The sequence below is a fragment of the Crassostrea angulata genome, chromosome 2 (genome assembly GCF_025612915.1).
Source record: "Crassostrea angulata isolate pt1a10 chromosome 2, ASM2561291v2, whole genome shotgun sequence".
Taxonomy (NCBI): Eukaryota; Metazoa; Mollusca; class Bivalvia; order Ostreida; family Ostreidae; genus Magallana; species Magallana angulata.
In genome coordinates, this window is record NC_069112.1 from 4,985,288 (window position 1) to 5,001,513 (window position 16,226).

The 16,226-nt window shown below is 35.6% G+C and overlaps 1 pseudogene; it reads left to right on the forward strand.

The window, feature by feature from the left end:
• The first annotated feature begins 8,701 nt into the window (after nt 1-8,701).
• Nucleotides 8,702-15,858, forward strand: LOC128170719 (meiosis-specific nuclear structural protein 1-like; annotated as a pseudogene).
• Nucleotides 15,859-16,226: the final 368 nt, after the last annotated feature.

Below are 16,226 nucleotides of genomic sequence, written 5' to 3' on the forward strand. Positions count from 1 at the left end.
TATGAAAATATCCATGTTTACAATTATAACAGTAACTGTGAGCTATTTACTATTTCATGAATATATATATATACATGTATGACCATAAGTGGTACAAATGTACTGATATAAGAACAAAACTTAGTTTCACTTGTATTTGAAAATAATTTTCTCCTACACTGTAAGGGCAGAAACTTGCATGGCAGAATAGATAGATTTGATTGCAAACCATGACAAAATTTTGGGGGAAAATTCAACTTTGGCCATTTTCTTTGTATTCAAAAACAATTGATATATTAATATAAATGTACTAATATTGTTAAAAGCCAAAAAAAACTATCAGCCATGCCATGCAGGTCTTAAGGAATGTGTTTGGGAGAAACTTTCAACGAAATGTGTTTAATTTGCTGCAAAATTCATGATGAATCTATTTCAAATGAAAAATTTCTTAATTTCAAAACTGTTTAGAATTTTAAAGATGTTAATTGTCCCTTTTGCTGTAGAAATGTTTTAAACATCATGCGCAACTCATATTAAATTTGCATACATTCATAATTTGTTAGAATGTACCACTAACATTTTCATTGATATTGGACATATTTTCTTCATTTTATGTTTTTCACTTCAATGGACTTGTAAACAATTTCCGAATGATTTTGTAGTAACATATTATAATTGAGAGACAAATGCTTATATCCTAGGAAAGGATAATACCGGTATAGACTCTTTGTCTGTTCATCCCTTTGTCAGTGTTTACATGTCAGTGCAACACTTTTTTGGAGTCTGACTCCAATAAATAACCCATAGCCTTTATGATAAGAAATACATCATACATAACTTGTCACAATTTGAGGTTACTTATGAGGCTGGGTGTGTCATGACCCTTATTTAAGACCAGTTTTCAAGGTCATGTCATCAATATCTCACTTTCTCAAAAGTAAATGGGGGTGCAATTCCATCTTATATGCTTAGTTTTTAAAGATAAGCTGCAGAACAATATTTTGTTGTGATCTTGATGTTACTGTTCATTTACAAGAATATAAAACTCTGATAAAAAAAAAATGCATCTTAATCAATTTGGCACCATCTTCGTTTCAGTAGCAGAGCAGATCGTCACCATTGGCTAGCGAAGATGATTTGTCACCAACTTGATGAACAATAGTTTAATCATCATTGATATCCTAATTATTGCATTTTACCATCTTATTAATATAAGTCTTTTGGTATTTAACAAGTCCAAGAATAGCTATATAGCCTTCTCACATACTGAATGTAAGCTGTTAAAGATTCGACCGAAATGATATATGATTTAATAATTAGGAAATCTATTCATTCACTTATTCATTCACCCATATCTTTATTATTCACTCATTGTTTACTCATATAGAATCAATAGTGACCAGGGACGTGTTCTGTCATTGGATGGGGAATTTTGATGTAGTTAAATCTTTACATTTACCGGCACATGTAAACTACATGTATATACAATAAATAAGCATATTGTATCTATTTGGAAGTGGTCAAACAGGTTTTTTGAGGGTAAGGAAGGACAGTACAAATCTGAGTTTTAGTATGGTACCTTGTTTCTTATGGTTTGTACAATGGTTTTAAGAACTCACTTATGTGTCTTTAGACTGGGACTGTTGTAAAACAGTCTATACATTGAATTCTGAAATCATCACTGATTTAAAACATAAAAGTTCATTGCAAGGGGAGTTCGGTCACCTTCTCATCTATAGTCATTGTCGACGCGATCAAGGTTGGAAATCATTTATGTAACAAAAATAAAATAAAATAAAGTTGGAAAATAAAACTTCCTTTTCTTTAATATGTTCAATGTAACGGTACAAGGATACATGACCTTATGATAATACTAGTACCGGGTATATTGTTTATCTATAAGACTTAGTCTGTATTTAGCTAATACAATGTACTTTAATATCAAGAATTTGATTTCATTAATATTATATATATATAATAATTTGGCTGCAAATATATTAGTTGCTTTAATAGAAAAAATAATTATGATGGAGAATACAATGCGAATTACAGGCTCAGGAATGTCAAATTGAAACTCTCACTCCCTCATGCTCCTTGAGGTATCAAAAGCATTAAATGAATTAATTCATTTAGCTAATCAGTAATCAACTCTGTCTGTAATAGTATTAAAATCATACATTTAAATGAACTAATAATTTCTTTAAAATAATTTTTGTTGTATTTGTAAATATTACTTATATAAAAACTTTTACTTCTTATTCTGGGTGTGTGTGTGTGTGGGGGAGGGGGGTATTTCAGACATGATATATCTATAAGAGAAAATTCTGTCCTGACTTGTTTAATTAGCTTTCGTTAAGAACATAGTGGCTTTGATAACTGCCTCCGATATAGTTTATGAAGAATACACAGGTAGTGATACATATATACATCCACTTTAGCTGTTGGGGCACCGCAATTAAGCATATACTATAGTTTCAGGAGCGGCACATATCTTCCCACTCTTCCTAATCTCTAGTCTATACAAATATTTTATCACTTGTTACATGTATTATAAATAAAATGAGTTTATATACCAAGAATAACAAACATTACATGTTTATAAGTCACGTTTACCGTGTTAGAGAATATTCGGGATGTTTACAATTTTTGCGCATGCGCAACGTCACTACCGGTTTTGATCTCACCCGTCCCCTAACCAGATTCATTTAAATAATGGAGAGTTGCCTCCCTTTCTCGTTAAAACGTGATTGAAAAATAGATTGAAATCCTTCAGAAGCGTGAAAAAAAATATGGAAAGGACTCAGAAATGATTAATCTTAAAATAATACTTTTTTTAAAAAAGTGGAAATGTTTCGGTAAACAACAGGAAAAATACATACAAATATTAAAACTCATACGTGGTCGACCAGGACTAATAAGATAAGAAAATCGGACTTCAAATTAAGACTTGGAAGTATGGAAATTGAAAATTAATTGTTGCACTATTGTAAGTATTCAAGCCTTTAATATGGATGATGTTTTTTTTTTTAATACGACAAAATTACGATGTATACAAGGTTTTAAGAAGTGCCGACTTGGCGGGTCAGCGCGTGATCAAAAGAACGGTGTAATGACTACAAACGGGTTAAAAAAAACTAACAGTAATAGTGTATTTCACACCCTAGCACATAAATTATCTTTAATTATAGTGAAATCATGGAAAAAAACATTAATTTATTCACTTTATTGGCTTCGTCATCGGAAACAGAATTGAAAAACTTTGACAGCAAATAAAATTTGATTTGGCCAACGAACGTATATTTTTGCCAAATACATTCTGTTGAAACATGTCTTATAAAGCATTTAAACGTATTTTCAGACCTGCATATGAATAATCCGCTTTGCACAATCAATTTTCCTGAGTGCCCTGTTTTCACGTAAAAATTGGATATTTTGATTAACTGCGCATGCGCCGAACTCCTTTTTCGGAGTATTTTTTTTTCTTTTGAGAAATCACTTCCGTTTACTCCGTTTATCGAAGTCCGCCCAGACTGGTGATTTAGCGTGAATGTAATGCGCATGCGCAAGATTGTAAAATCCAAAAAAATTCAGATAATTTCCGGAGTTTTTGGAGGAATTTTCATTGATAATTAATTAACGAAGCTTGATTGAGAAAAAATAAAAACAAATTGGTAATCTTCAAGTACCGAAAATATTCAAAATATATAAAACAAAAGACAGTACTCTTCTGATTTATTAATATTAAAGCTAAAAAATTCGAGTCTATTATTTTTATATAGTAGTATAGATTACATATTTTTTTGTTTTACTCGTAAATGAAAATTTTGTCATAGACTGTCGTGTTAGACGCGTTTTATCGAGACTATAATATATTCGTAAACTTTCGGAGTTGTTTATTGTATCGGTATACAATCAATTTACTAAATACTAAATACTAAAGACCTAAAATACTAAAGACCTGAATGACATTAAATTTTATATAATGTATTTTAGTGTTTTTGATGTATTTGAATTTCTATGTGTTGCGTATAAAAAATGATTTTGTGTGTGAATTTATTATATTGCCATGTACTTTCTAGTAGAACATTATCATGAAATGACATCCATATCAATTATTTAGGCCAAAATATGAAAGAACTGAAAATTTGAATGGACCTGAAAATTCGAGCTAACCTGATTTATTTTTAATTCTTTTGAAATAACCATGATTATTTTCGTTAACTGTAGTGTAGATAAAATCTATAATTCCATTTAGGAAAAAAATTTCCGGCTTATTTTTTACCTTTAAAGTTGAACAGATTCTACCGGATGAGCATGATCTTACATATACCTTTATCTTAATCCATTTCTATTTTATTATGTGGTCTCTTGAAATTATATATTATGCAAATTATGCACTAAGTTTTAATTCAATACAATCCACCAAAAAAATTAAAATGGTTTGAAATAAATAATTTCCAAGAGAATAATAATGAATTGAACTTTGTATTAAAATAATGTACAAATCAATGTGTTCTCCATTACTTAATTCATACTTAAGCAATGCTCAAACAACTACCGTTAGAAATGCTTACAGTAACGAACTCTATTCTTGATATTAAGAGTAAAATGTTAAATTTAAAAACATGTTGCTGAAAATACAGTAATTAAAATCAAAATTTACCATTTAAGTACAACCAACTCGTTATTTTCTTCCTTGTTCTGTGTGTTTATGTTAACAACCAATGATGATTCAAACAACAATTACATGTATATTTTTGCGGCCCGTTTGACGCCTGCGTCAATGTGATTTCTTGTTATTCGTTTGTGAAACTTTTGAACGGCAATCCTACTACCTCTAGCATTCCTGTCCGGTCACGATGACGACACCGGAAATCGTGTTTATTTCAGCAGCAAAATCATTGCACTTGTTGAACTGAAGACAAGCACATAACAAAATGTCAAGGACATTTGGTACACGCCCTTTTACACAAAATAAAATTATTAATGAAATCAGATTATAAACGGAAAAACCTGGATGACATTTTAATTTACAAATATTAAATACAACTCGAACTGCCATTAGACACAATCTATTTAAGAAACACCATTCATTAAACATATTATATGGACAATCACCAAGACTGGGCGATGAATATTCATAAAAAATTGTTTTGTTTAAATTCCTAGACCGTTTTCCTACGTCACAAAGGATACACACCAATAGAGATCATTGATAGAATGGTGAACAAGTTTAGGTGTTTTAATTAACTAATCTAATTAATTTAATGGATTAATGTATTTGAACATATATGGTACTGGAAATGGGGGGGGGGGGTCTTTGAAACAAATAATCGACATCATTCTATTTTGAAAACAAAATCTGAAGGATTACAAAATAAAATGAATTGGCCTACTGTGTGTCAAGAACCAATGATTGCAAGGAAATGGCGGAGCTAGATTTTTTTTCAGGAAGGTGGGGAGGTATTTTGTGGACGTTGGGTCTGAAACACCATGCCCCCTCCGCTTGTACATAGAGCTTTGCATTAACCGAGGATTTCTGCTAAAAGTAAAATGGAAATTATAAGTTTTCAAACAGTGATTCTCAGTTATGTACATCTGTCACTGACAACGTTTTAATTCTTGATTTGTACACATTGAATCAAATATTTGCGTAATACGTGCATTCTACGTAGTAAAAAAAATCACAGGCACCCGACGTTAGGCCTTTAACTTTTTCTCATTATAAAAATAAATAGCAGACTACCTTAGTCTAAATAATACACGCGTTTTTAGGTATGGGGTATTTGTTTTTTTTATGACAAACAATTTTAACGTCATGTGCCTGCGAATAAGATGAAGATATTGATTGATATATTCTAATTATGTTGTACTTTAACCATGCACGCCTTCAATTTAAGACCTATGTGAATTCTTGACTTTGCGCTGCACATAGAGGTCCTTTATCGTGCCAGCGCCTACTAATGTCAGTAACCACCATACAAACATTAAAGGGGAAGGGATACCCCCATGTTCTCAGTATTTTTTTCCTTAAATTTGCATTAAAAATAAAATAAAATTCAACGCCCCCCCCCTCCCCACTGTTCTCAAGTATGTAGAAATGACAGGTAACAGTTATAAGGGTACCAGGTTTTAGGATTTCAAAGATCGGCGTAGTGTATTGCAAATCTAAAATTTTTGTTAAGTAAGCTCCCCCCTCCACTTTCAACAACAATGCTAAGATGTTAAAGCAATACAAGCTGTCGGCGACGGAAACTGTTGTCAATCGCCGAAATCACTCTAAAACAATTTAGCCACATTAAAATATTACATTTTAAATTTAAAAATGATGCTTTCTGCTTTTTAGTCTAAAACTCGTTTAAAAGCAAATTAAAGCAGTTAATTAAAAGCAAATTTCCAACATTTCAGCATTATATAAATAGTGCCTGTTTGGGAGGGTAACAGTTGAAATTGACACCCCGAGAAAACCATTGTCAACCGACGCGAAGCGGAGGTTGACAATGGTTTTCGAGGGGTGTCAATTTCAACTGTTATCCTCCCAAACAGGCACTATTTATTTTGTTATACTGAATGTCTTTTTAAAATTTTTAAGAAAATTTTACTGCTTTTATATAGGAATAACGTGAATTCTACAGCGAACCGTACGCGCATAATTTTCGCGCATGTAACATTTTTTAATGTTACCCGTTGCCAAGTGCGTTGCTAACGCTGAGGGTAATAGTAAATATTATTAACTGCGTCTTAACCAATCAGATTTCAGTATTTAACATGAAAGTATAACAATAGATAATGATCAACAACTTTTTTGGTTAATAGTACTTAACATTAAAGAAAATGAAATTCTTAACCTTGTGGGCAAATTTATCAATGATAACATGCTATAGTACTCATTTTAAGTGAAATATTGTTGGAATCAACATTGTCAATTGTTGTAATTGTTATACTTAAATAAATTTTACACTGTTCTTTGGTATGTCTTTCTCTTGTAATTATAATAATATGTCACGTACTTGTCTGTTCTGGACTTTGAATTAGAAGTAAATGTTCTGAATATGTATTTGTATGCGTTTAAAACGTGAAAATATGCTCAGCGAGAATATTTGTCTTGCAAGACAACATTTCACTGACGTATTTCGAAGTATGCAAGTGACCTCATGTAAATTATGTATTCCGAAGTACCGTCCCTTGGTGTATCTGATGCAGATTACCGTCCCTTAGTGTATCTGATGTAGAGTATCGTCCCTTGGTGTATCTGATGTAGAGTACCGTCCCTCGGTGTATCTGATGTAAAGTACCGTCTCTTGGTGTATCTGATGTAGAGTACCGTCCCTTGGTATATCTGATGTAGAGTACCGTCCCTTGGTGTATCTGATGTGGAATACCGTCCCTTAGTGTATCTGATGTAGAGTACCGTTTTTGGTGTATCTGATGTAGAGTACCGTTTTTGGTGTATCTGATGTAGAGTATCGTCCCTTGGTGTATCTGATGTAGAGTACCGTCCCTTGGTGTATCTGATGTAGAGTACCGTCCCTTGGTGTATCTGATGTAGAGTACCGTCCCTTAGTGTATCTGATGATATAGAGTACTGTCTCTTGATGTATCTGATGTAGAGTACCGTCTCTTGGTGTATCTGATGTAGAGTACCATCCCTTGGTGTATCTGATGTAGAGTACCGTCCCTTGGTGTATCTGATGTAGAGTACTGTCCCTTGGTGTATCTGATGTAGAGTAAAGTCCCTTTGGTGTATATGATGTAGAGTACCGTCCCTTGGTATATCTGATGTAGAGTACCGTCCCTTGGTGTATCTGATGTAGAGTACCCTCCCTTGGTTAATTTGATGTAGAGTACCGTCCCTTGGTATATCTGATGATATAGAGTACCGTCTCTTGATGTATCTGATGTAGAGTACCGTCTCTTGGTGTATCTGATGTAGAGTAACGTCCATTGGTGTATATAATGTAGAGTACCGTCCCTTAGTGTATCTGATGTAGAGTACCGTCCCTTGGTGTATCTGATGTAGAGTACCGTCCCTTGGTGTATATAATGTAGAGTACCGTCCCTTGGTGTATATAATGTAGAGTACCGTCCCTTAGTGTATCTGATGTAGAGTACCGTCCCTTGGTGTATCTGATGTAGAGTAACGTCCCTTTGGTGTATATGATGTAGAGTACCGTCCCTTGATGTATCTGATGCAGAGTATCGTCCCTTGATGTATCTCATGTAGAGTTCCATCTCTTGATGTATCTGATGTAGAGTACCGTTCCTTGATGTATCTGATGCAGAGTATCGTCCCTTAGTTTATCTGATGTAGAGTGCCGTCCCTTCTAGCCTGCACAAGATGATTCTTAAACTGAATTACCGGTATGTTACATTCAAGTAAATAAAACTTCTGAACATGCTGAAATATTGTATAGAATGTGCACGTTTGTCGTTTTCAACAATTCTGTTTTGTGTATCATATTCATATGCATGATATGTATATCGCATTTCCTCTGCTTTGTTTTCATTTGATTCGTTTACTTTGCATTATTGGATTTTACTGTATAAATTTGATTTATTGTTGGTTTTTATTGTCTAAAGAGATGGAAAAGTGTGTTGTTACTGTTGTAGTGACTGCTTATTATACGATCAGTTTGAATTATATTCTCCCTTATTAAACCCCTATAAATAATGAATGCCCTTTTTCCCTGTAGACAACTGTTCGTCATGCCCTGACAGGTGGGGCAAGAGAGAGGCAGCTCGAAAACATGAGGAGGCAGGAAGATTATCGGGAGGACACAATTCGTCGGCTGCACGAGGAGAAAAGATTAGAAGCCAATATGAGTAATGAAGAAAGGATATCAGAGAAACGATTTATAAGGCGTACAATGATGAAACAAAAAGAAAGAGAAATGGAAGAAGCAATATTAAAGGTAAAGTTCTGATTTTTTTCAACTGAAAAGGAGAGAATTGTCAATAACAGCTCATTTATAAGGAGGATGAGAGGAGTTTAACCAAAATGAATGTTATCTGAAGAGAATTTGACATTACTGATATTTTAACAAATTTTTGACCAGATATGAAATTATTGCTTACATTTTATAGCTTCTTCTCTGATGAAAATAATGCAGAATATCACTGAATATGTGTATCAGTAAATCTGATGTCAATTTTGAATGCTACACTCCAGGCACAGAGGGACCGTTTGATCCGAGAGGAACAGATGTTACAGGAGGAGAGACTGGCTGCAGAGCTAGAGAAGAGGAAACTAGAATTCCATCAGGGACGAGAAGATGAGACAGCAAATCAGGGAAACCAGGTAAAACAAACAAGAGTAATCTGATTTTGCTTTAATAAAAACCCACATGTTTGAAAACATACTGGAAATTAAGAGGTTTTTTTTAACAGAGTTCTTAAATTCGAATTTTTGAAATAGGGATTTGTCTTTTCCAGCAACAACTTCAGTCAGTTATCTAAGATGTTTATACACACATCATATGCCTCAAGTATTTCTGTCATTCATAGAGTCATAAAAAATAATTGTCAAGTTATTAAAATACTCTCATCAGGCAAAACTTACCCAAGGTATTTGAATTACAGAATATTTAATATATAAATAATTTACATTCAATTGGTGATGTCAATTTTGAAAGAAAAAATTTTTGTAACCTTTCTTTGAAGTGTCAATATCCTGAAATGTAGGTTTTTGAGATAATTTTAGTGAACCAATTCAATTTACTTTGTTTACAGTTTAGAGTTGAGAGAATTAGAAGCTAAGCTACGATCTGCGTACATGAACAAAGAAAGGACTGCCCAGATAGCAGAGAAAGAGGCCATCAAATTTGATGTCATGGTAAATATATCTAATAAATTCCTAACGTTGAAAACAAATCTGTCATCAGTATTGCTATTTAATCTTGCTTTTAGTCTCGACTCCCCTGCTGCCTGTGAAAAATTAATTGAAAATTAGTTTTGTTACCCAACTTTTCATGGTACAGATTACTAAATTTGTTTTCTGCATTAACGATCAGAACATTACCATAACGTTCTTAGTAATGAGGCCTTTTAAAAAATTTTTTTTTAGAAACGTGACTCTGAGATAGCTCGCGAGATGAAGATTGAGCACGAGCGAGCAGAGGAGGCAGCTCGGCAGCGCGAGGTGGAGAAGTACCGGGAACAGATCCGGTACCAACAGGAGCTGGAGAGACAGCTGGAGGAGCGCGAGGAGCAGAAACAGCAGGCCTACGAGGAGTTCCTGAAGGAGAAGCTGATGATCGACGAGATCGTCCGCAAGATCTACGAGGAGGACCAGAGGTACGCCACAGGGACAGAGTGGATTGTTTCATACTTTATCTTTGTGTTAAGGACATAAAGTCTTTTGTTTGTTCAAAACTAAAGTCTTTGTACATTTTGTGTACGTTATGGAGATAATATTACAGTGCAGTTCCATTTTGTTACTTGGTCTACGTTTACGTCCATGTTTAGGAGTCACTTGAGCAACACACTGTTTCTTTTTGTCATATTCTTGATTTGAAAGATGTTTATGAATTCATAAATAAATGTTAAAGAGTTAGTGTACTGGTGGGGAAAGGGAGCTTGCCTTGAGTTGACAATGGCAATGATCCGACTCCAGAAACTAGCAAATAATGAATTGTCTTGTAGAGAGAGGGAGCTGACGATGGCCAAGAAGAAGGCGACCCAGAAGTACATCTCGGAGTTCAAGGAGGCGCGCGAGGAATGGAAGGTCCTGGAACGCGAGAGGATGGAGGAGGAGAACCGCAAAATCCTACAGTTCTCCCGGCTCCAGGAACAGCGGGAAAACGCGCGCATGGAGAGCAAGAAACAAAAGGAGGAGGCCATGGCCCGCGTACAGAACGCTGTAAGTAGATTTATTTACCATGGGGGAAAGGGAAAGAAGAGAGAGAGGGGGTTGTAAGGTGTAAGGATGACTAATACACCAAGGGAAGCTTCAATGGAGAATTGAATTATAAAGAAAGAGAGGGAAAGTGGGGAAAGAGGGAGCATGGGGAAAGGGGGGGGAATGTTATATTGCACAATGTTTAGTTATTTTTGATAATCTTGATTTTTTTTAGCAAATTCATGTGATTTCAAATTGTACCCTATTATTTTCATTTTATCAAAACATTTTTTCAGACAATGACCAATTCTAAAATTATGATACTCATGCTAAATGTCAGACAAATCACATGACTGTGTAGGTTTATGGATGTCTTTAAAAAAAGACCATTTAGTAAAATGAAGAAATTTTATCTCTAACATAAGACGATTGATTTCCTTTCAGCTGGCAGAAGATATCGCGGCTAAGGACGCCGCCCGAGAGGAGATGGAGAGAATCCGCATGGAGCTGTATCTGGAGGAGCAAGAGGAGAAAGAAAGACAGAAAGAAAGGGTAGGTGGATCCAAGTTCTGTGTCACAAGTATTGAGGTGGATCCAAGTTCTGTATCACAAGTAGTTGTCATATTGGGGTGGACCTTAGTTTCTGGGATCAGAAGGATATTGTATTTTTCAAATGATATGTTTCAGACTTCACATAAGGAAGATCAGTGAATCTCTGTGATATCACATACTGTAGATTCCTAAATAAATGCGAGGAATTGTTATTTGCGTAAAATTGGGAGAAGCACATCTTGCAAGTTTTAAAATCTCATTTTAATTTTTTGAACAGATAAAACTAAATGGACCTATTATAAAAATTAGGCATTCGCAATTTCATTTTCCCTCAATTTGATGCAAAATGTTTGAATCGCGGAATTACAATGTAAATATTTGCAAAGAATAAGGAATACTCTATATTACTTTAGAAAATACAAACTTTTTTCAAACTGATTGTTAAATATCTCTTTCATTATAAATGTTTCCGTGGCTCGGAATTGATTGACAAATGTTTTTGGATGGTTCTGATTGGCTGCTATTTTTGTACACAGGATGACATGGAGAGGAGGATCAGACAGAGGCTGGAGCTACAGAGTACACACGCCCAACAGATGCACTTTAAGAATCTCCGACGGAAGGCCGAGGAAGACGAGGAGGAGGAGTTCAGGCAACAGGTAAAGGGACACAACTCTCGGGATATAGTTATAACTGCAGTTGTTATAAGGGGGAGGGGCGGGGGGGAGAGTAACTCTTTTGTTACATTGATAATGGGGGCATTTCTGTAACTTCAGTTATGAAGAGAATAACTCTGGCCCCTGGGCCATAAAAGTAAGACGAGCTTACTTTTGATCTCAATCTCACTTTTGCAATATATATTCCTTTTGTAAAAGTGAGACTGAGATCAAAAGTGAGCTCGTCTAACTTCTATGGCCCGGGGCCTGTGGCTAAAGTCATAAAGTCTGGGAAGGGACAAATCTGTAACCTTAGATGTTATAAAAGGGGGTCACTCTGTAACATCAGGCGTCATAAAGACAGGCTCCCTATGGAACTTAACTATCATTATAGCACTCAGGTTGACATGATGCTCTGTAATTTCAATAATTTTCCCAATGGTTTCTTTACTACAATTGAATTCATGCTGATATAATTGCGTTGCAGATGATGGCCAAATTTGCGGAGGATGACCGCATCGAGCAGATGAATGCCAACAAGCGCCGCATGAAGCAGCTTGAGCACAAGCGAGCAGTGGAGAAGCTCATTGATGACAGGAAGTCTCAGTTTGCCGCAGACCGCGAGCGGGAGCTTGAGGAGCGCCGCGAGGAGGAGAGGATGGAGGCGTTCAGGAAACAGATCATTGAGGAGGAGAGACAGAAACTGCTCAGGGAGCACGCCATGAGGCTGCTGGGATATCTACCCAAGGTAAGGGCTAATACTGATATCTACCTAAGGTAAGGGCTGATACTGATATCTACCCAAGATAAGGGTTAATACTGATATTTACCCAAGGTAAGGACTAATTCTGATATCTACCCAAGGTAAGGGCTAATACTGATATCTACCCAAGGTAAGGGCTAATAGTGATATCTACCCAAGGTAAGGGCTAATAGTGATATCTATACAAGGTAAGGGCTATTACTGATATCTATACAAGGTAAGGGCTAATACTGATATCTACCTAAGGTAAGGGCTAATAGTGATATCTACCCAAGGTAAGGGCTAATAGTGATATCTACCTAAGGTAAGGGCTAATAGTGATATCTATACAAGGTAAGGGCTAATACTGATATCTACCCAAGGTAAGGGCTAATACTGATATCTACCCAAGGTAAGGGCTAATACTGATATCTACCCAAGGTAAGGGCTAATACTGATATCTACCTAAGTTAAGGGCTAATACTGATATCTACCTAAGGTAAGGGCTAATAGTGATATCTACCCAAGGTAAGGGCTAATACTGATATCTACCCAAGGTAAGGGCTAATAGTGATATCTACCCAAGGTAAGGGCTAATAGTGATATCTATACAAGGTAAGGGCTATTACTGATATCTATACAAGGTAAGGGCTAATACTGATATCTACCTAAGGTAAGGGCTAATAGTGATATCTACCCAAGGTAAGGGCTAATAGTGATATCTACCTAAGGTAAGGGCTAATAGTGATATCTATACAAGGTAAGGGCTAATACTGATATCTACCCAAGGTAAGGGCTAATACTGATATCTACCCAAGGTAAGGGCTAATACTGATATCTACCCAAGGTAAGGGCTAATACTGATATCTACCTAAGTTAAGGGCTAATACTGATATCTACCTAAGGTAAGGGCTAATAGTGATATCTACCCAAGGTAAGGGCTAATACTGATATCTACCTAAGGTAAGGGTTAATAGTGATATCTACCCAAGGTAAGGGCTAATACTGATATCTACCTAAGGTAAGGGCTAATAGTGATATCTACCTAAGGTAAGGGCTAATAGTGATATATATACTAGGTAAGGGCATATACTGATATCTACCCAAGGTAAGGGTTAATGCTGATATCTACCCAAGGTAAGGGCTGTTACTGATATCTATACAAGGTAAGGGCTAATAGTGATATCTACCCAAGGTAAGGGCTAATACTGATATCTACCCAAGGTAAGGGCTAATACTGATATCTACCCAAGGTAAGGGCTAATACTGATATCTACCTAAGGTAAGGGCTAATACTGATATCTACCCAAGGTAAGGGCTGATACTGATATCTATACAAAGTAAGGGCTAATACTGATATCTACCCAAGGTAAGGGCTATTACTGATATCTATACAAGGTAAGGGCTAATACTGATATCTATACAAGGTAAGGGCTAATACTGATATCTATACAAGGTAAGGCCTAATACTGATATCTACCTAAGGTAAGGGCTTATACTGATATCTACCTAAGGTAAGGGCTAATAGTGATATCTACCCAAGGTAAGGGCTATTACTGATATCTATACAAGGTCAGGGCTAATACTGATATCTATACAAGGTAAGGGCTAATACTGATATCTACCCAAGGTAAGGGCTAATACTGATATCTATACAAGGTAAGGGCTAATACTGATATCTATACAAGGTAAGGGCTAATACTGATATCTATACAAGGTAAGGGCTAATACTGATATCTACCCAAGGTAAGGGTTTATACAAGTTAAGTTTAAGTATTCAATGCATACCAAATTAAACACATATCTCATTAACCACGTGTTTGCCTCATTTAGCAGTGGATGTCTTCCATGGTGTAAATGTTTGATATGACACTGTGATCACATCACTACAGATTTTTACATTTTATTTCTGAAATGAGATGAGGATCTTTTGCATAAAAAATTCTATAAAATAGGAATTTAAAAATTCAAAACGAGAATAAAAAAATGTGATTATAAAATCTCTCCAAGACCCAGGCATAGAAAACACACAACTCATTGGATTTAAATCATTTATCATTGCATAATCAATATATTTGCCTAGGTTCATTCATATCTAGAGATATAGGTGAAACTGATGTAATAATCTTATTGTAGGGAGTGATCCGTGACTCGGGCGACCTGAACATGCTGCGGTCAGAGTTCAAGGACGCATACAGTAAGCGTCAGATTGATCCGTTCGACGAGGAGGCGTGGGACCAGCGTCGGTAGGAAACCGACCAATCAAAATTAGGCATCTGTGATAATGAAATTCCACAAAATGAACTAATATTCCGTTCCATCATTGGATAGCTGTACATTGTTTCTGGAATACATGTATGTTATTGGGTGATGTTAATGGCAGAACATGTATGGTATTGAACTATTTTAATGGATTGTCAATTTGTGTAAATAATGGTCGGCAGTGGACAAAAGCCATTACTTTCTCATGAATTCTTTTTTCTCAGTGTAAGTGTGTGTGTGTGTGTGTGTGTGTGTGTGAATGAGAGAGAAGAGAGTGTGCGAGTTTTAAGGAAGAAAGGAATGTTGGCATATCTGATAACCCTCAAGGAGTCTTTTTTTAAACAGTACCTGTATTCTCCTTTGCTGCATTTTGTTTGGTATTGTAACTGGATAAAGCTGATTGACGTGGTAGTGATATTCTGGGTATATAATACATTGCGTTCTGTGATGTCTGTTTCCTTACTCTGCTATGCAGGTGAACTGACTATAAATCCCCAGTATTAGTGTATATATACTGATTATTGCTGCAGTGTATGGATGTTTATAGAGATGATGCCTATTTCTCTATAATCAAGTGCTATTAGTGTCGCTATATTTTATTTCTTATCTTAAAAATGTAAAAGAAGTTAAATTATTAAAAGACACTCTTTACAAGTAAGCCTGTCTGTTTTTCAGATTGACAGATGTTTGAACTTTTTAGACTCTCCATGTTTTGAAGAGAGGATTAAGATAAAATGTTTGTCTCTTTCTGAAACCCATGTTTGCGTAAATCATGCCATTTATACAAGATATTTAATCTGTGACACAATAAATAAGAAAAGAAACCTAAATTTTGGTGTTGACTTGTAATTTGTCCCAATTTATTACAAAATTAAGGCACCCAGTTTTCTGTTGTGCTTGGCAGATAAAAGAAGGTAGGATATAGATAGTCTAGATAAGACATCAGGCCCTGGGGCCATAAAACTTGGACATCAGGCCCTGGGGCCATAAAACTTGGACGAGCCCACTTTTAATCTCAGTCTCACTATACATTCCTTTTGTAAACATGAGGCTGAGATCAGAAGTGAGCTCGTCTAAGTTTTATGGCCCCGGGGCCTGATGTCTTAAGTGTTATGGCCCTGGGGCCTGATGTCTAAGTTTTATGGCCCCGGGGCCTGTCCATCACAGGTTAACTCCAATGCAAGCTGGTACCTAGCGC